Raw genomic sequence first — 18061 nt, 5'->3', positions numbered from 1 at the left:
ATGAATCTAGTGCTGGAAAAGGATTTAAATATTTATTTATTCAGACTATTAATCTTATTTACGCACAGAGCATCACTAGAGAGGCAGAGGGAGGGAAGGAGCGAGAGACACTTTGTCCGCGTCATATACGTCTTGTATATGAAACGTATGTGTTGTCTCTGTATTTTTTTAAACAGATCTGTCTCCATGTCACACAATAGACTAAATCTACCAAGAAGAGAGGCGACACGCTGTGATCCACCTCACACACAAACTAGCAGCACAGTGCTGGATTGCATGTGTGCTGCGCTAATTTCGCTCACTTAACAGACTGATTTAGTGTAGCACGTGCGACATATAGACCAATGTGGCACTGTAGACTAATATACAGACAGATTAAACAGAGAAGCAATGCTGTGTGTCTCTTAGTATTGCTGTAAATGAGTGAGTGGGGCAGAGCTGTGGGGAGAATGTAAGAGAGGAGAGATGCACACTGCTACACGCTATGTAACGCAACTTGACCCTGTATCGGTATAAACGGTGTAGTCTGAATCTATATCTTGCTTGAAAATATATCGATACATCGTATATAGTCGTTATATTGCCCAATCCTTCCTTGAACAAATGACTAAAGAGAAATCTGGACCCTGTAGCTGGACCAGTGTGGAATCACTGGTCTGAAGTGCATGGTGTCAGTGCATTTAGGGCGAGTCCAGCTCCACTTTTGTAAGTTAAACAGTGCGTAACCTTGGTGCAAAGTAAGGTTCAAGAGGCAAAGGGGTTGTATTTAGTCCCTTATTAACCAGAGGTATGTTTCAAGCACAACATACATTCAACCAATCAGAGTGTCATCTCACGCCCCTTTTAAAAAGGCAGCTGAGCCTTCACCTGATGCACACCTATTTACATGGCGAGCTCGGCAAAGTGGAGAAGTGAGTGTTTTTCGGTGATGTCACCACAGCAAATATCGTGGGACATTTAAGCAGCAAAACTCAAACGGTCGTTATAAACATGACAGGAACAGAGCTAAACTTTTAGCTCCTGAAATATTAAAGGAAGTTACGCTGCTTCCTGGTGTAAATATGCACAGCGTCTCTCTCTGATCGGTCAGCAACTCTTCTTTGCTGTCTGCTATGTTCAGATTTTTCCCCATTAATGATATATCATTTCACCAGCCTGCAACCCATCCACAGATCCCTGTGTGTGTAACAAGCTTTGTGTGAGTGTGTTTTGGGCCCACCTATGTAGGCGTATCGTACAATCTGAGTAATGTGCCCTTTAAATAGCAGGAATATGTCCGCCGTTGACTTCAGACCAGGCTTTTGTTAATTAATGGGGCAAATGCTTTCTGCTGCTTCAAAATAGGAATACCCAACAATACCATACCTAATTTTCAGACCTACACGCCCATGGGTGCACGGATGGGTGCAATTACATTTGCTACTAACACAATGTGGGCACTGGCTGTGAATATAAAAACTGCATCAAGTCTGAAACTAGCAATGACAGTTGCACTGCGCTGTACTGTCTATGTGTAAGACGGGGCCCTGGGTGTTGTTTGATGACATGTTTGTTACAGGCTCAGTCAAACAACATGATCATATAATGATCCATAAATGTAGGAAAATGCAACAAATCACAGTCTGAGGTTTTAATTAATTCCAGAAGGACGACAGTGGGATTCTTTTTTTATTAGATACTTTTGATTTTCTTTTTTCATAGCGTTGCAGGATTATAGTATTACTTTACTCCGTCTGCTTCTGTGTCACTCACACATGCTCACAAACATAATGAGGCACACAGTCATCCTCACAAGGAAGCTACATGTACCTGCCACAGTGACAAATATCATTTCATCCTGCTAAAAACTGATTCTGAAGATGTAATTTAATGAGATCACATCACCCTACTTGTCTACACTTGAACCCAAATGACTGCCATGTATCTCTGGTTGCCTTCCTCCGCTTTTCACTTGAATGCATATTGCAGATGAATTGCAGCCAGACTGAAAATTGCAATCACAATCATATTCAGAGTCTGACCACTTCTTTATCTGGCTGTGATGACTGGATTGCAATGAGAGCAAAAAAAATCCAACCTTTGTGAATGTATTGTCAGGTTAGCCGAGCACTTGCTGTACAATGTGAACCTTTTTCTGACCCGATGTTTGAGCTGCATGACTCACTTTAGAGTCGGACTGAATTTCAGCTTTGTTGAGGGTCGTTTGACTGTACGGGGGAAAAGTGATTACCAATCATGGCCTGATCTAATGCTCCCAACCTGCTGTTGAACGTTTAGATGAATTTGATGTCAAAAATTTTGGTAAGCTGTCGTCAGGTTCTCACACAGTTGAAGCAGAGTTTAGAGTCGATTCCCCAAAGTTGGTGCCTTTTTTCCTCAATCAATAACTCAATGCATGTGTGTGTGTGTTAGAGGGAGAGGGATGGAGAGTGGGAGAGAGAGAGGGAGGGAATCAAACTTTGGACTGACCTGTTTTTGCAGAAATTGACTTTTAGAGTGCTTTCACACCTGCCCTGCTTGGTTCGGTTCAATCAAGCTCAAGTTCATTTGCCCCTAAGTACAGTTCATTTGAGCAGGTGTGAACACAGCAATCACACTCATGTGTGCATGAAAACAACCAGACTAAGCCCTTCTTGAAGAGGTGGTCTGGGTCTGGTTACAAACGAACCCTGGTTCTGTTCGTTTGTGGTAAGAACAGATGATTTACTTGTACAATGGGAGTTAAACAATTCTAAAACAGGCTCAAATCACACAGTGCAAGCTCAGCTTTAATGATTCCCGGTGTTACATAAGTCACTTAAAGGCTCATCCAGTCACAATGTATTTAACGGCCTCACCGACCACTGCCTCCTACAACGCTGCCTCTGTTTTTGTCTTTTATGCAAGAGGTACATTATCACACACACACTCCACAGTCGCCATGTTTGTTTTTGAGTTTGTTGTTGTCATAACCTTTTGACGCTGGGCTGCCTCCTGGTGGATATATTGGTTAACATCCATGCCAACGTAATGGACGCATGGAAGTATGTGGGCAGTGACGTTAACATCGTTTGAAACGGACATATACATTTTGGTACGTAAAGGGAGCATAACTGGGCCTTAACAAAGTCTCATTGTAGCTCCTGTCATTTTACAATAATAGAAAGAGATAAGGCATCTTGTTGCAAGCCACCAATTCCCAATCTTTCTTTCTCTGCGTCCTCTATCCACACACACACACCAGCAGATCCACACAAAGGTCGATGTCAGCGCTCCACGCTTCCAGTGTGTGTGCGCCCAGGGCCAGAGGTCTGTAGATTTAAAACTAGCAACACTACAGGAGGAGACTTTGAAATGAAAAAGGATTGAGGGATATTGAGAGATGCTCCTCTGTAAAGAAGTGTTTCAGGTTGTTAGTGTCAACGCGGTCAACTTAACACTGCGGTTTGTTTCTTTTCATGTCAGTTCAAGTACGGTGAGTTGCCTCTGTGCTCTCTACCTGTGACCTCTCTAATGCACACACACACTCGCTCACAGCCATGAATTTCTGCTTGCCACATTCTGTGTAAGGTGATTTTTTTTTTTTTTTTCTGTTGTGTACCACACTTGCAGGGGTCACAAAATGTCTCCTGAGGGGAGGGGTGGGGAGGTAGAGGTACTTCCTGCTGAACCATCAGGTGATAATCCTCACATACTGTTACAGGCGATAACTGACACGGTGTACTGAGTTGCGCTGTAGCCAAAGGCCAGAGGGATTTTTAAAGTCACAAAAGTCAGCGCTGTTGCAGAGGCTCCTCCACAGTTCTCTCCTCCTTGAAAAGACGTTTGAATATAACTGAAAATACTCGGCCTGTCTCTCACCCTATGGCGCTTCTTCCGAGCCATCTTTTCAGTGCATAGCAGAATTTAAACATGATTGAGTAAGCCGGGTAAATTAGCCAGATAGAAACTGCTGTGTCCACACTGAATGCTTTGTTCAGAGGAAGTCGTGCTCAGCGGATCTGTCTGCGGTTTGGCTGTCATCACACCACGACTAAGACCGGAAACCATCTGCGGGTTGGAGAGCAATCATTTACTTCCATCTGTCTGCCTGTCCGTTCCTCTGTCCATTTCTTCTTCCTTCCACCCATCCATTCACTCGACCATTATCATGTCTCCATTTGTCATCTGAATTGTCTGTAGTCTGTCTCAGCTCACTCCTGATTATTATTACTACTGTTTCTTTTAATACAGAAATCCATCAGTGACGCACGATCAATCAGCGCCTTGGAAAACTTCACCCAAGCACTTCTTTCACTAAAACATCAGATTATTCACCTGCATTTCTGAAGGCACGACTGCCAGATTAGCCAATTAAACTCTAGCTGCCGCCTGACAGCTGGAGATCAGAGGCCACTTGACTAATTACTTTCTAAACAAATTATGACAGGAGTGATGCGGGCTTGTGTTGATAGTGGTGTAAAGCCCCTGCAGGTTAGTGCTGTGTGTCATCACCAGCATAAACAAAAAACAAATAAATGACAAACTTTGCAATCACATCACATTAGCAGTGATCCAAGCACCGTCTATTGAGACATGCTTGAGTTACAGATAATCTGCACAAGACAGTTTTTATATATTCACTAGTGTTTTGAGAGAAATGCTTTGCAGAGAGGGTTACAGTCTATCCGTCACACCTTTTAATGATTTTAATTCCTTCAGTGATGTTCATACAATGTGTGAATGATCATAACTAGGGACGCCTCTAACTAAGAATTTTCCTAGTCAACCAATAGTCGTCATTTAGGGCCATTAGTCGACTAGTCATCTGCATGTTTATGATATTAATTTAATGATTAAATGATATATTTTGGTGGTTTGAGTTGAAGGTGTGAGAAAGAATAGTATCAGTAACATTGTTAACACTGTGCTACATTACAGAGAAATACAAAACCGTACTAATGAACCTACATTAATATAGGCCTATATTTTGTCTACAAGTGCACGTCACACACTGAGCGAGACACCTGTTAATGACGCTGTCAGCTAATGGGCATGTAGCTACTTCCACGTTCGTCCTTCACCTTCTCAAAATGATCCCACACTTTGGATTTCCTGCCCGACATGTTATTAACTAGCCTGTGGAATAACCGCTGGTACCAGCCCTGGAAATTAACCTGACTCCTGTCTGACTGCGGAGCGTGGACACTTCCTGTGTCTGTCCTTTCAAATTAAATTCCCACGTGGTCCAGTCATATAGGTTTTTATTCATTTTGACAAGGTGCAGCTCCCAATAGAGTTTCACATTTTTTTCTACAACTAAGCGACCAATGAAATCCTGCCGACTAATGACCTTTCTGGTCAACTAATGTTGGGTCAACTTTTTGGGGGCGGCCCTCATGATAACATACAGTCCATGAGCAAAACACACACTTCTTCTTCATCAATCACTTTTCTATCTCCTCTACTCACTTGCGGAGAAGACATCTGTCTATTTTTATGTTTGGGAGGGAAAATGATCTTTGTTCCTTACAGCAGATACAGGGAAGAGAAGCACTTCAAAATAAAAGCTCCCCACACAACAGACTTCCTGCGGATGTACCTCAAAACTAAAAATAGGCATCTATCTTTCGAGTGATGCAACAATGAATTAACTTGTAAACTGAGATGTTATTTTCAACCTCAGTCCCTGTGTTTGGCTGATCATTAACCAGCAAAGAGTGACTATTAAACTAGAGTTTGCACTTAAAAAAAAAAAAAAATTTCATATTTGCTGAAACTGTCAGTATATCCACACAGCACTAAAAGAGACAGATAATCTGTGGCAAAAATCATATTCCTCTGCCCACTCTGTTGCCTTGTTATGCTTCTGGCCTTTCTGCATGTAAATGAAAACAACAAATCAGAGCCGAGGAGGCTCTAACTCAGCTGTCAATCATGTCAACAACGGCTCGTGAACTTCAGTCAAACAGTCAAACCAGGCAGCACTGATCACATATGAATCAAGATTCTGCTACTGCATTCCCTATTTCTCTCCTCAAGTGATTTCAGGAACATATTTTAGTGTACTGTTCAGTGTTTTCCACAGAATTAACTGCTAACTTAACTTGCCTGTGTGTCCTTGTATAAGTCTGTGACCCCTTTGCGGCCCCATGAATGCAGTGAATCCCTCAACAGCAGCTTGTGGAGTTTTGAGTGGCAGGGTGGACAACTGATCAGTTAAACAGATCAGAGCTGATCAGATCAGATTGATGGATGAGAGGAGCAGCTGTTTGTGAGTGGAAGCAAATTTAAGACCAGTGCAATGAAGGTTAAGTTTCACTTTAACTGCACCTGGTGTTATGCTGCTTTGTCTGTGCCTTATGCCTGCGGAGCAAATGTATGTACACTCCAAGTGTGCATTGTTGGTGTATTGCTAATTTGAGGCAGCAGAAAGTGTTTGTGCCATTGACCTACAAAAACCTGCCCTAAAGTCAACGGCATGGTCCAGCTCCAAATGCCATTGGAAGTACAATGAGGAGGAAGAGGAACGTGATTTTTTTCACAGACTGTCTGATGTACTTCTTTCAGAATATAGTGACAGTTTGGAAGAATGTCTGTTTACATATTGAACCCATTAACACACACACATGGGTCACCCCAACATACCCCAAAAGGGTATGGCTTGCTTTCACAGATACAGAGCCTATACATACATTCATATAGCCCACTATTGAGATGTATACTTGCACAAATGTATGAAAGTACATCAGTTATAAAAGAAAAGAAAAAAAAAGAAATAAATTACAGGATATTAAGCGCTATTCACCCTTTAAGTGATTCTTAGGCTTGATGATATTAACTAGCTCATCAGGGGAAAGACAGGAAAGATTCCTAAAGTAGGAAATAAGGGGCTGTCAGTGACTGAAGAACTTTGCAGTTGAACCCCGCAGTGAGAACTTAATCTGCTCCAGGTCTAGGAAATACTTGTATCACACAACCAAGAGGCACTAGAAGGTGGAGTAGGACAAGGATTCTCCTGTGAGCTAATTAGGGAGGTGAATGAAATTACACTTGGTTGTTCCGCCAAGACATTAACTTCGGGATCATTGGGGATGGCTTGATTGTTAACTCTAATATCTCTGATAAAACCTTCAAGAAGTGATTCCAATAGTCACCCAGTTGACAAGAACATGAATGTGAGATTACAGAGTGATAATGAGCATCTTCACAAAGTTCATAAAACTTAACAACTATAGCTTTAATTAAGAGCAACTTTGCAGTGTTGCCGGTCATGACTTAATTTATTTTAAGTGGTTATCTTTATGTCTGCTGCTGCATGCAACATATATATATTCAGATACATGTTTACAAGAATATCGCAGTTAATTTAAATGTATATTACATAAGTAATCTACAATATTTAAATTATTTTTCTTGCTTCATAATTATGTTTTATAATAATCTTACCTTGTGAAATTGTTTCAAAAACTGCCGTTTGTTTGCACTGCTGATCATTAGTGGGGTTTTTTTTACCATATGTAGAGGACAACAATTCTGTCTTTGTACCAAGGTAATATTTTTTAAGGGCCAGTATGCCACAATATATAAAGGTTTACATTTAGATTTAGCCTTGTACAGTGCTGAATTTCCCAGCCCTCTCACCTATGTTGCTGTGCCAAAGAAAAAGTTTAATTTCCCTCAAGTCATATGTTTCTTACCAGGACAGACCTGTCACTAACGCTGGGTTTAGAACAGCAGATGTCAAAGCTTTGATGAAACAGACATATGGTAAACCACATTTATGCTGCACCAGACAACTAAGAGAAGCACAATAAGAAAACCATTGTCTTTTTATTATCAGACAGATTGTAAACTGTACAATCTAAAGAAGTCTCAGTAGATAAAAGGCCATACCAATTATGAAATCCCACATCAGCATTAGCGATAGTGCTGAGTTGTCAGTCTCCTTTGAAGAAGTGTTGTCTGAATGCTATCGTCATGTACAGACACTGTATTACACCCCAGAGGCAGAGACCTGCTCAGCATGTTTCCATAACCTACAGAATTATCCTTTCACAAATACCTTACTGTAAGATACAGCACATGAAAGGCTGAGATAGAGGAGCAAAGAGATAAGGGGAGCCTATTTTTAAGTTTAAAGCCCCCACAGGAGCCGCGAGGTGGTTTATTCTGGGTAGGATCCTTTCTTCCCAAACTTGCCATATCAAGTATAGAATCCCTTTATCTCCGAACCATCTGACTGATGGAAAATAGAAGATGTCTGAGGTGTTGATTCTGTAACAATGTGCCAGCAAACGCAAGCTGCACTGGAACTGTCATGACCAAAATGAAAGGCCTCCTCAAACAGGAGTGTCCAGTCTTTATATTAAACAAAACTGATTCTTAAGATTAATAAAAAGGTGAATATTAATCAGGTTTACAGCATTAAAGCTGGGACACGCAATTTGGAAAAAATCTGAATCTGAAAATGCACTCTTCTCCTGCAGTTCTTTCCTCGCTATCCTAAGCCCCTCCCATGAGACAACCACAGACATACTGTTATGCCCAGCTCGTTTAAGAGCACAACAAAAGAGGGAGAACCACACAGCAACCAGTTAGATTAACCAAAAATTTATTTAAAGAATAAGATTTAAGTGCAGATCAGTAATCAGTGGTGTGGTGAGAGGTGTTGGATGTATGAGGTGTATGTGTGTAATCATAAGGAACCAAAAGAGCCAACGTAACACAACCCAAACCAAACCAAACAATGCTGGGGTTGCCTGGAGGCCCCAGCCATCCAGGAAGGAGAGAGAGCCATCTTGGAATGGCCATGCCTTTATAGACAAGGCCACAGGTGAGGTGAATCCCCTGACGAGATGGGAGGGAGACAGGCAGGGAGAACCTGGGAAGGGAGGAGCACAGAGAGGCCAGCAAAATACAACATGGCCGAGGCCATCACAATACACACATGCTTCATACAGTAACCCAGTGTTTCCTATATATTGATTTTTTTAAATTCAATTTTCACTGCATTTGCTCAGCCCCCGTTGCACCGCTGTCTCTCTCTGTTTGTCAGACCTCAAATGAGACAAGAATTACCTAGCTAGCCCTCTACGGTCCCTCCGCCTCACTCTCCACCGCTGGGGACTGCTTCACTGGGACTGGGCTGGGCAGTAGCACCAGAGCTTCTGGGGCAGCTCAAATTTGGCCAACACAAACCCCTAAGTGCCAGGTGTTACAGTGGGTGACCAGGTCTAATGTGTAACTGCAGCAACAGAAAGTTTGCTGATCCAGTGGGGCGTTTGGACTCACCAGTCCCCGTGAGCGGTGCGCTGGCTGGATTCAGGTTGCTGCAGCAGCAAACAAGGGATCAGTCTGTAAGCCACTGCCCACTCCCCTCCTAGCAAAATGGTCTGTAGCAGAGGGGAGTGAGGCAGGGGACATGCTGTGATTCGAGGCTCTAGCTAACATTAGTTACATAAACGTGAACAAGAAGCCACAGAAGCAGCCGTTAGCTTGTAGCTCTGTGTGGCAGGACGGCACAGCCCGTCTCCACTCATGTTGTGTATGTGCTGGGTCAGGTGGATAGCTGTGTAGGCTCGCTCCTTTGCTCCCCGCCCATTGAGTGACACTGGGCTGGGAGCAATTATCCAATTTCACCAGCATACTGGGCGAGGCCAGCCAAAGCTATATATGGGGGAGAGCTGCGCCTCTCAGATGTGCGTCCCCCCACCTTATCCGGAAACCTGAGCGTGTGTGTCGGCAGTGTGGTTTGGCGTGGCAGAATTTGATCCACGTGGCTGTCTTGAGACGCAGGTCGACGCGTCTCCTCTGCTCACTTTGCCAGGTAGGCTCAGACACTATTATTGCGTCTCTGGCTCGTATTGGTGCCGTGTCTGATGCGCTTTCTGCTCTCCAGCAGAGTTGGCCTGTACTCTGGCCGGGGGTTGGGAGTGCGTGGCCTCGGAGCCGTGCGCAATAATCCGCGCACCGCGTTGGGAACCCTCAGGTAGGCTGGCTCGTGTGTGTCTGGCGTGTCTCATGCGCTCTGTCGGGCTGCACATTATGTGACTCTGGTCTCTGTTTGCTGTTAGCAGCTATAAAGGTGGTTGGTTGGTGGCTATCTCTCCTGTTGCCTGTGACGCTGCGCCCTCACTCACGGGTATGTATGCGTGATTGTTTTAATCCATCTAATTGCAAGTCACGTATTAATTTTAGTCTGTATCACAGCAGGTGGCTCCTCCTCTGACGTGGGCCGCTGCGCTGCTGCTGCTGTTCTGTCCACCTGTTCTGTCTCGGGTTCACCCCAGCAAGCTTATTGTTCTCTTACATTTGTGTCTATTGTTTTTCGTTGTGTGTGTGCGCGGGTGTTTGGAGTTTCGCACGCCTGGAGTAAGTCAATCTGGATGAAACTCAAGTGTTGGCTGAACTGTATGCAGTGCTGCTCATGTGGAGGAAATGAATGCAGCATAGGACTTAAAGCTACACCAAGAGGACTGATCCACGTCAGCAATCTATTAGTACTGGTTGATTATTGTTTCTTTGTATTGTAATTAGATAATTATTTCGATCATTGGTGGATTTTGTGACCGTTGTTGTTTTCTGTAGATTTTTTTTTGTGTTTAGTTATCCAGTTATTTTTGCATAGGTTTTGGTTTCTTATTTTTTTTCGTTTATTATTTGTTTGTTATATCAACAAAAGCACAATCAACCTTGGTGGAGACCTCCTGGGCCCGACATAGTGTGGTGTTGGGGCAGTTTCTGGCTTGGTTTTGTTTTTTTCTTGCCCCTTGCCTTGACTAATATCTGCCTCTTTTGTTGGACAGGAGCTGTTGGGCTGGTGTGGCGAGCGACTGACTGATTCCTGCGGTGGCGGTCCCCTCACTTCCTGTACAGTAGTGCACATGGGTGTCAGTTGATGGTGTGTGGTTTCTTTTTTTCTTCACGTGTGGTGTGCCTCATCAGGACCCTTCCCCTCCCCCTCAGTCGTCACCGCCTGGTGAGCCCTCAGCCCCTTTACACAGCACATGCACTTTTTTTTGGCAAACTTAACCAACCTGTCAAGAGGCCCCAGAGGATTGTGCAATAATTTGCCTTTTGTTATTATTATTGTAATCTTGCTTGCATCATCACTGAGATTGGTCAGCATTTTAAATTTTGAAATATTGTTAATAAACTTTCTCTTTTATATTTTATTTGGAATCTGTCAGTCTCTGTGTCTCTCGTACCTGTGTGACCTTGTTTACAGTATTAGAGAGGCGTTTCCCCTCTGATATATTTCCTGGGAGTGAAATTCCCCTAGGTGGCGTTGTCGGACACTTATTAACAGAAATAAATAAATCCAACCCTCGTAGCATTGCCACATCTGGTTAGCAGAAGGCTTAACAACTAGCAACCTTTTCTTTCTATTTCTGAAATGCTTGGCTGATATTGACACATGTTTAGTTTTGTTTATTGTCAGACTCTCTATAGGGTGCTTTCACACCTGCCCTGTTTGGTTCTGTTCAATCAAACCAAAGTTAGTTTGCCCCCTAAGTGACATTTATTTGGGAAGGTGTGAACACAGCAATCACACTCTGGTGTGCATGAAAACAACCAGACCGAGACCTTCTTGAAGAAGTGGTCTCAGTCAGGTTTGAACTCTGGTGTGGTTCGTTTCATGTTCCAACCTGGATCTGAACCAACTGCAGTCACATGACACATTGTTTGGGTTAAACATGAGCATGTTACAGTCCTGGAGGATTATGAATGTGCACCTCCTCCTGTACTGCCTTAATATGCACATTCAGCACATCGATGCATCAAAACATTGTTTTCTAGTTGGAGCCGCGCCTCGTTTTCAAACTGTATGGTTTGACTAAAATGAACAATGACAGCAATATAGTCCACGATGAGCAGCACTAAAATCAACCTGCGTAGTTGTCCCTCCATTGTGACATTAGAAAGTGTCACATTTATCTTGCAAGTGTACTCTTCTTCAACGTTTGGTTTACTTCCTGGATTTTTCCCACATGGAAATTCTGACCAATTAAGAGGTAATTATGCAGCTTTGTAACAAAATGAGTCCCTGATTTGGACCAAAGCAAGACAACTCTAGGTCTGAAAGCACCCTCCGATTCCCTTTTTGATCAGTCCATCTTCCTTTTTTGAGTTGCTTTGCAGTGTAGGCAGCTGTTGCCAATGCTCAAATAGCAACTTTCTCTACAGAATTTTCCACCATTGAATCAGGCTTTCACTGAAAGGATGAACACACACACATCTACATTTGTAAAGCAGCCAATAAGAACGCCCTCGCTCTGCAATGACAGGTGATTGGCCAGAGTCTCTGGTTACAGGCTACATTTTCTAAAGCCTGAGAACGGAGCCAAGAAGAGGTGCAGAAGTCAAGTGGTCTGAAAGAACACTTCAATATACTCAAAGCTTAATATGGGATTTTTGCCCAATGATGCTAAAATAAAACTGCCGATGCCACCTTCAAATGTCAGAGCCATCCGACCTCCACACTCACACTTACGTTTCACCTCATGTCATTAGTACTGAAAACTGTATGGTGCAGAATCATTCAACAGGGACATTATTCCTCAGGACACTGATGAGACCAACAGTCCAAAACTGACAGATATAAAATTTATAAAGATAATAAAAATGGTGAAAAGCACTGAATTCTCATATTTGAGAAGCTGTATCCAGTAATGCTGGGCATATTTGCTCCATAAATAATTTAATAGATTAAATCTCTCATCAAAATAATGCCAAATCTGAAGAATTACATTAAAAGTTGATTAAACATTGATGATTGTATATATTTACAGCGATTTTATGAATCAGCATAAACAATATAATAACTTCCAGAGGCAGCAGAAGCCCTTTGGAATAAAAGATACAGCGGAGACTTTATCCCATAAGCTGACGTTTGGGCGATGATGTGCCTTCTTCAAAGCGTTCCTCTGCGAGTCATTATTCTTGTTATGCAGATTTAATGTTTATCAGGAAGTCTTGGGCGTTGGAACACACCTCTCCTCAGGTTTGAGCTGCTAAGCTACACAGTGAAATGGTTTTACACTCTACCTGTTAGTGTTGGAAATTGTTCATTCACACATCATGTGTTTTTGTCAGCGCGGTGAGAAAGTTGTGATGACACTGAGAGCAACTTTCTGCAATCAGATGTTCTTATCAGTCATTAAAGACTACAGTGGGGAAGCAATCATCCCCCCTTAGCTGAGGAAAATGAAGGTGGCCCAACATATAGTGGCTCCTCTATATTAAGGCAGGCACCACAGCTATGTTATTATGTAATAAGGAAAGAATGTGAGTGTGTGTGTGTGTGTGTGTGTGTGTGTGTGTGTGTGTTTGTGTAGGAGGGGGTATCTGTGGCATAAATTAGGCAAGCCATAGCAATTTCCGAGGCAGATAATTGGACATGGATCCGTGCCATGGGTTGGCCAAAGCCCCCGAAGCTTTGAACTCATTTGTTGGGATGCGGAGCGCCTTGTCAGGGTCACAGTGTGGAAAATCTTCCTCCTCCGAACACATAAATACACACGCATGAGGCCTTACATGACGACTTGAGTTCAGTCTGATACAAGTTAATTTTACATGAGATTAACTTCATTACAGAAATGCACTTTGATTTTCTGGGCTACAGGTTACAGTTGTGATGGTTGTTTAACTGCTGGTCGAAGATATTGAGGAAACACTTAAAAGATGCTATCTTTCATACTGAAACTAACAAAATGTATTAGCTCAAATTAGGGATGTCAGTTTTGGTTAATTTTATGTGACATGAAATACAAGAGGCCTTTCCTTTTAGTCTGATGCTCCATTGACTCAGTGAGCTTTAGCATCACATTTCAAAGCACTATCCATTTAGAGGTGGTGACATTTTAATGTTTTGTGATGTAGAAGTCTCGCCTTATTTTCTGTTGGCTTTGCTGACAAACAGCCATCTAGGTGTGTTAACGTGGAAGTGTAGTGCTCACTGTCCACCCTCTGGTCTTTACTGGTTAGCTAACATTAGCCATGTCCATTCTGTGCTGCGCACCACCCAGTTGGTGAATTGGGTGGGAGCTAGCTGTGCCACTTATTTAGTGATTACTGCGGGTGACAGGACCGTGTTGCTTTGGAAACATGGTAGCCACCCTCCCCTCTCCTCCCATATAGCCCTCCTGGCTACATTTTTAGCCGCAAACCCCTTTAGCATTGTTAATCATGTTAGCACCACTAGCCGTGTTGACACTGCTAACAGGTAGCAGCCAAGGAGCAAACAGTGATAAAATATTGGTGAAGATTGTCTGTTATCGCAGTGGCGAAACCGATGTGACAGGGACACAGGAAATTGGTGGGCCCTCTTATTTATCAACGGTCTCAGGTGTTGTTAGTGGCCATAGCTGAATGAGCAGTGCTGCTAGCTAGCTTTTTATTGTGTTTTAAATTACTTTATTCAGCAATTTAATGTGCAAAAAACATCAGGTATGAAAACCAGAACACAACAATACGTGAGAGCTGAAATGATCAATTGCAGTGACACTCTACAAAAGCTGAAAAATAAATAATTATATTATCACTACATAGATGTTTTGAATTCTTATAATAAATAAAGTAAGAATGGACATTATATAAAAACAAAGACAAAACAAAATAATAAAAAAACAGTTCATTTCACATCAGGGGATTTAATCAAATATTTTTTTGTAATATTCTCAAAACCTTCTTTTGTTGTTAGTAAGAGCAAGAGGGTCAAGCATCAAGTTAATTCAGTCAAGAAAAGATAGAAAGATCCAGTTAATTAGGTTGTGAACTTAAGAATTTCTGTTACTAGAAAAAGAATTTCCCCCGATAAAATAAAGAAATTAACAAAATAGTTCAGAGACTTGTTACTCATATCACCATGGTAACACAGTAAAACAATGGGTGACATTTAGTGGTAGCCTACTGAAAACACGAGGACTGAAATCAGACTAAAATGTATTGTTATTCTTCAGTAAAGGAATAAATAGACCGTTGACACCCCTAATTCAAATCAAATGCTGATCAAACCTTTCCATTTTACAGTATTTAAAATATTAATACATTTCATATTAAATGTTATATGTTTATACTTTTGCTTTAATTTTAATTCATTGAATGGGAAAATACCCACAATACAGTTCAGTCAGCCGGCTCACGTGTAATAGATTATTATGGGAAATGTGTAATACTAACAGTTTGATAGTGGCTGACCTCATCGCTTCACACAAGCACAGCACAGCAGGGAATTTGGAGTGACGGTAATAACTTTCTCCCCCTCAGGGTATCGTAGACTCAAAGCCTACAGGTGGATGCTGGAGTTTAGGTGGGGCTCATGAAATGCTACATGAGCAGCAGCAGCAGTAGCTGTAAGTGAAAGCATGGCTGTTAAGTGAGCAGTGTGGCAGCTGGCACAACAGCAACAGGGAGCAGAGCATGGGCAGCCTCGGTGCATCTCCATGATTGAACGTATGTGCATACAGTATGTCATGAGACAACAGATTCTAGCTGACTGCCTGAACCAGCGTGTGGGCTTTACTTCATCGTATCTGTCAAACTCACATTATGCAATGAGAAGCAAGTCTCTCTCCCAGACATTGTACCAACAAGCTGCAGTAGAAAATACTTTTAATAGAAAAGTAATGGCACCCAAATTCCATTTTTTATCAACATAATGAGGAAATGTTTTTAATTAACGTATCTGCCAAGTTGCAAAATGTCCATACAGAAATTATTCGCCAAACTTTCCCTGACAACATATTTTTAATTTGCTTTCCCTCCAATATTTCGCTCTTTCAAAACAATATCTGTTCATAGCGACTGAAGTATAATTAGCGTTTGGCTAAAGCACTTGGCTCAAGTAAGGGAAAGATTTCGTTCTTGGTTAAATATTGAGTCAAAACTGACACAAAGCCTGAGACAGGACGTGCTTCATTTGTCAATATTTAAACAAAACCTTTCCCAAACACTAATCAAAGTGCTTGTGTTGCCTAAACATAACCACTTGGCGGACTCAGGATGCCAACCCTGGTGTATGGTAACAATGACTGCCACCGTACACCTTGTGAGTGGTAAAAAACTCAGCCCTTGCTTCTTTTGTAAAACACTGCTATGGAGCATAATTCAGGCAGATATTATGTTTCCATTGCCCTGAAAGTGAATAAATGATGTGTATGTGGAGTTTAGACGCACCCTGTCGGAAAACAGGAGGAGAAGGGGAGACTCCCATTGGCGAGGAGTTGACTGGTTTTTGGCTGGAAACTGACACTGCACGCCCGGCAGCCAAAAGGCCTTCAGTGGGGAGGGGAAATTCTCGGTGGCTGCATCTGTAACTTCCTTAGCAAGACAAATTAGCAGTATTAAACGATTTACAAGATAGGGGGCCTCATGCAAGAAATGTTATACGAACTGATTTTCTCTTTTTTTTGTTCATATCCACTGACCTTTCCCTAAGCCCCACCCCTTTGAGATGGTCCGACAAGCTGTCAGAGTAAGCATGGAGCCCACACTGTAACTAACTGCACTCCCTGAAAAAATATATTATCTACTATCTATATTGTCTACAGTCTGTGTTTGAAGGATATATCCAGGATGTCAAACTGACTCAGCAGCAACAACAGGTTAAAAAGACAAAGATAGTTAGAAGCTAAAGCCAAACTATAGGCTACAGATCACAGTGTAAAAGTGAACCACCACATCACTGCTGATCGCCACACAAGACAATGAATATAAAGGGAAACTTTGATGATATTGAACCAGCTGTGTGGCATCGCAGTGTGTGCAGATGAACAGTGTTTGGCTTCGCCCCCGTGCTACTGCCAGCAGATGACACAGAGCTGGTTGAATATCAGCACAGTATCCCTGCTTCCCTTCACTGGTTCCTGTACAGCAGGGTCGGTCTTTGTTTCACTGTTATAATCATTAAAAAGCAAAAGCAGCATGTGTATACATTCAGTAGGCTATATCTTCAGGAGCTAGCTAGCTAGCTAACCCTACACTTTTCAGGGTTTGATTTTGGTTTTGGAACAGGGAAGAAACGTATATCTTTTTCCAACCTCTCCAGGTAACGAGTATCATTAATACACGACGTGCCCCAGGCACAACATTTAGCTCCAAATCCACAAAACCAGCCTGAAAATGAAGGAAATCTGAAAAGATTGCAGTAGAGTCAATGGAGCACAGCTGTGTTGTTGTCGGACCCTGGTCTGAGCTGGCCTGATGCAACGTTATGATTGACCAGTCTGTGTCAATTTGTTTTTATTTTGGTAGTACGCATTGATTTCTGGGATTCACCTGGGATTGTTTTCTTATTTTGGCTCTTGTAGGTAAGAGCAAATTACAAGTGTCGAGAGCATTTTTAAAAGCAGTGGGGGAAAAATTGATCTATTATGTATACATCATTAATTTTTGCAAATACACATTTTAAAACAACTTTTGGTACCAGAATAATAAAATCAATTGCTTATTCAGTCCCGTGATGGATGTTTTTTTTCCTGTTTCTCAGTCAGCGGCATTTAAAGCATGAAGTTGATGAATCTTTGAGTACAGCAGGAAGGGTGGCGTTAACTTGTGACACCTGGACTTTAAGGTCGGTGGATTCATATGTGACTATAACAGCACATTATCTCACAGGGGCCTGGCAACTGTTGTTTTAAGTTCTCCAAACTAAAACAGTACACCAAAGTCACAATGGAGCAAGCATTGCAGACCTCCTGCAAAAAGCAGCACAAGAATGGTTGACTGTGGCTGAAACAGAAGACGCTTCTAACATGGGTGTTGTCATTCAGTTAGCGGGATCCATGTATGTGAAGTGTTTCGCACACGCTCTCACGCAGACAAATGCAGTTTGTCAGCTGTATGCAGCATTTCTGACAGGCTTTATGGCGGTGTTGATTAGTCTGTCTGCTTTGCATCACATTCTACTGCATTATAAAATGATTAAAGTCAGATGACAAAAGCAAAAACACTTGTATGAGGTAAAACTGATGTTGACAAAATTTTCCTTTGCAGAGATAAATTGCATCTGGGAATAAAAGGCAACTCACAATGTGCAATGTATCGCAATATGTATAGTATACAATGTAAGAACAATCCATGGAAACCCAAATGATTAACT

At 42.2% G+C, this 18061-nt stretch overlaps 1 long non-coding RNA gene across 2 annotated transcripts; it reads left to right on the top strand.

Moving 5' to 3' along the window:
- The first annotated feature begins 9478 nt into the window (after positions 1-9478).
- LOC144463896 (uncharacterized) lies at positions 9479-11078 on the top strand. Of its 2 annotated transcripts, none has more exons than XR_013491887.1 (4): positions 9479-9787; positions 9863-9949; positions 10038-10102; positions 10171-10472. It is a non-coding gene; the product is annotated as an uncharacterized LOC144463896 (long non-coding RNA). The 2 variants fall into 2 exon arrangements; XR_013491886.1 differs by lacking the exon at positions 10171-10472 and adding an exon at positions 10767-11078 and having other exon boundaries at positions 9484-9787.
- Positions 11079-18061: the final 6983 nt, after the last annotated feature.

Source organism: Epinephelus lanceolatus, chromosome 7, assembly GCF_041903045.1.
Source record: "Epinephelus lanceolatus isolate andai-2023 chromosome 7, ASM4190304v1, whole genome shotgun sequence".
NCBI lineage: Eukaryota > Metazoa > Chordata > Actinopteri > Perciformes > Serranidae > Epinephelus > Epinephelus lanceolatus.
Note: the sequence above shows the minus strand (reverse complement) of the source record. Positions and strands in the feature narration are given on the sequence as shown.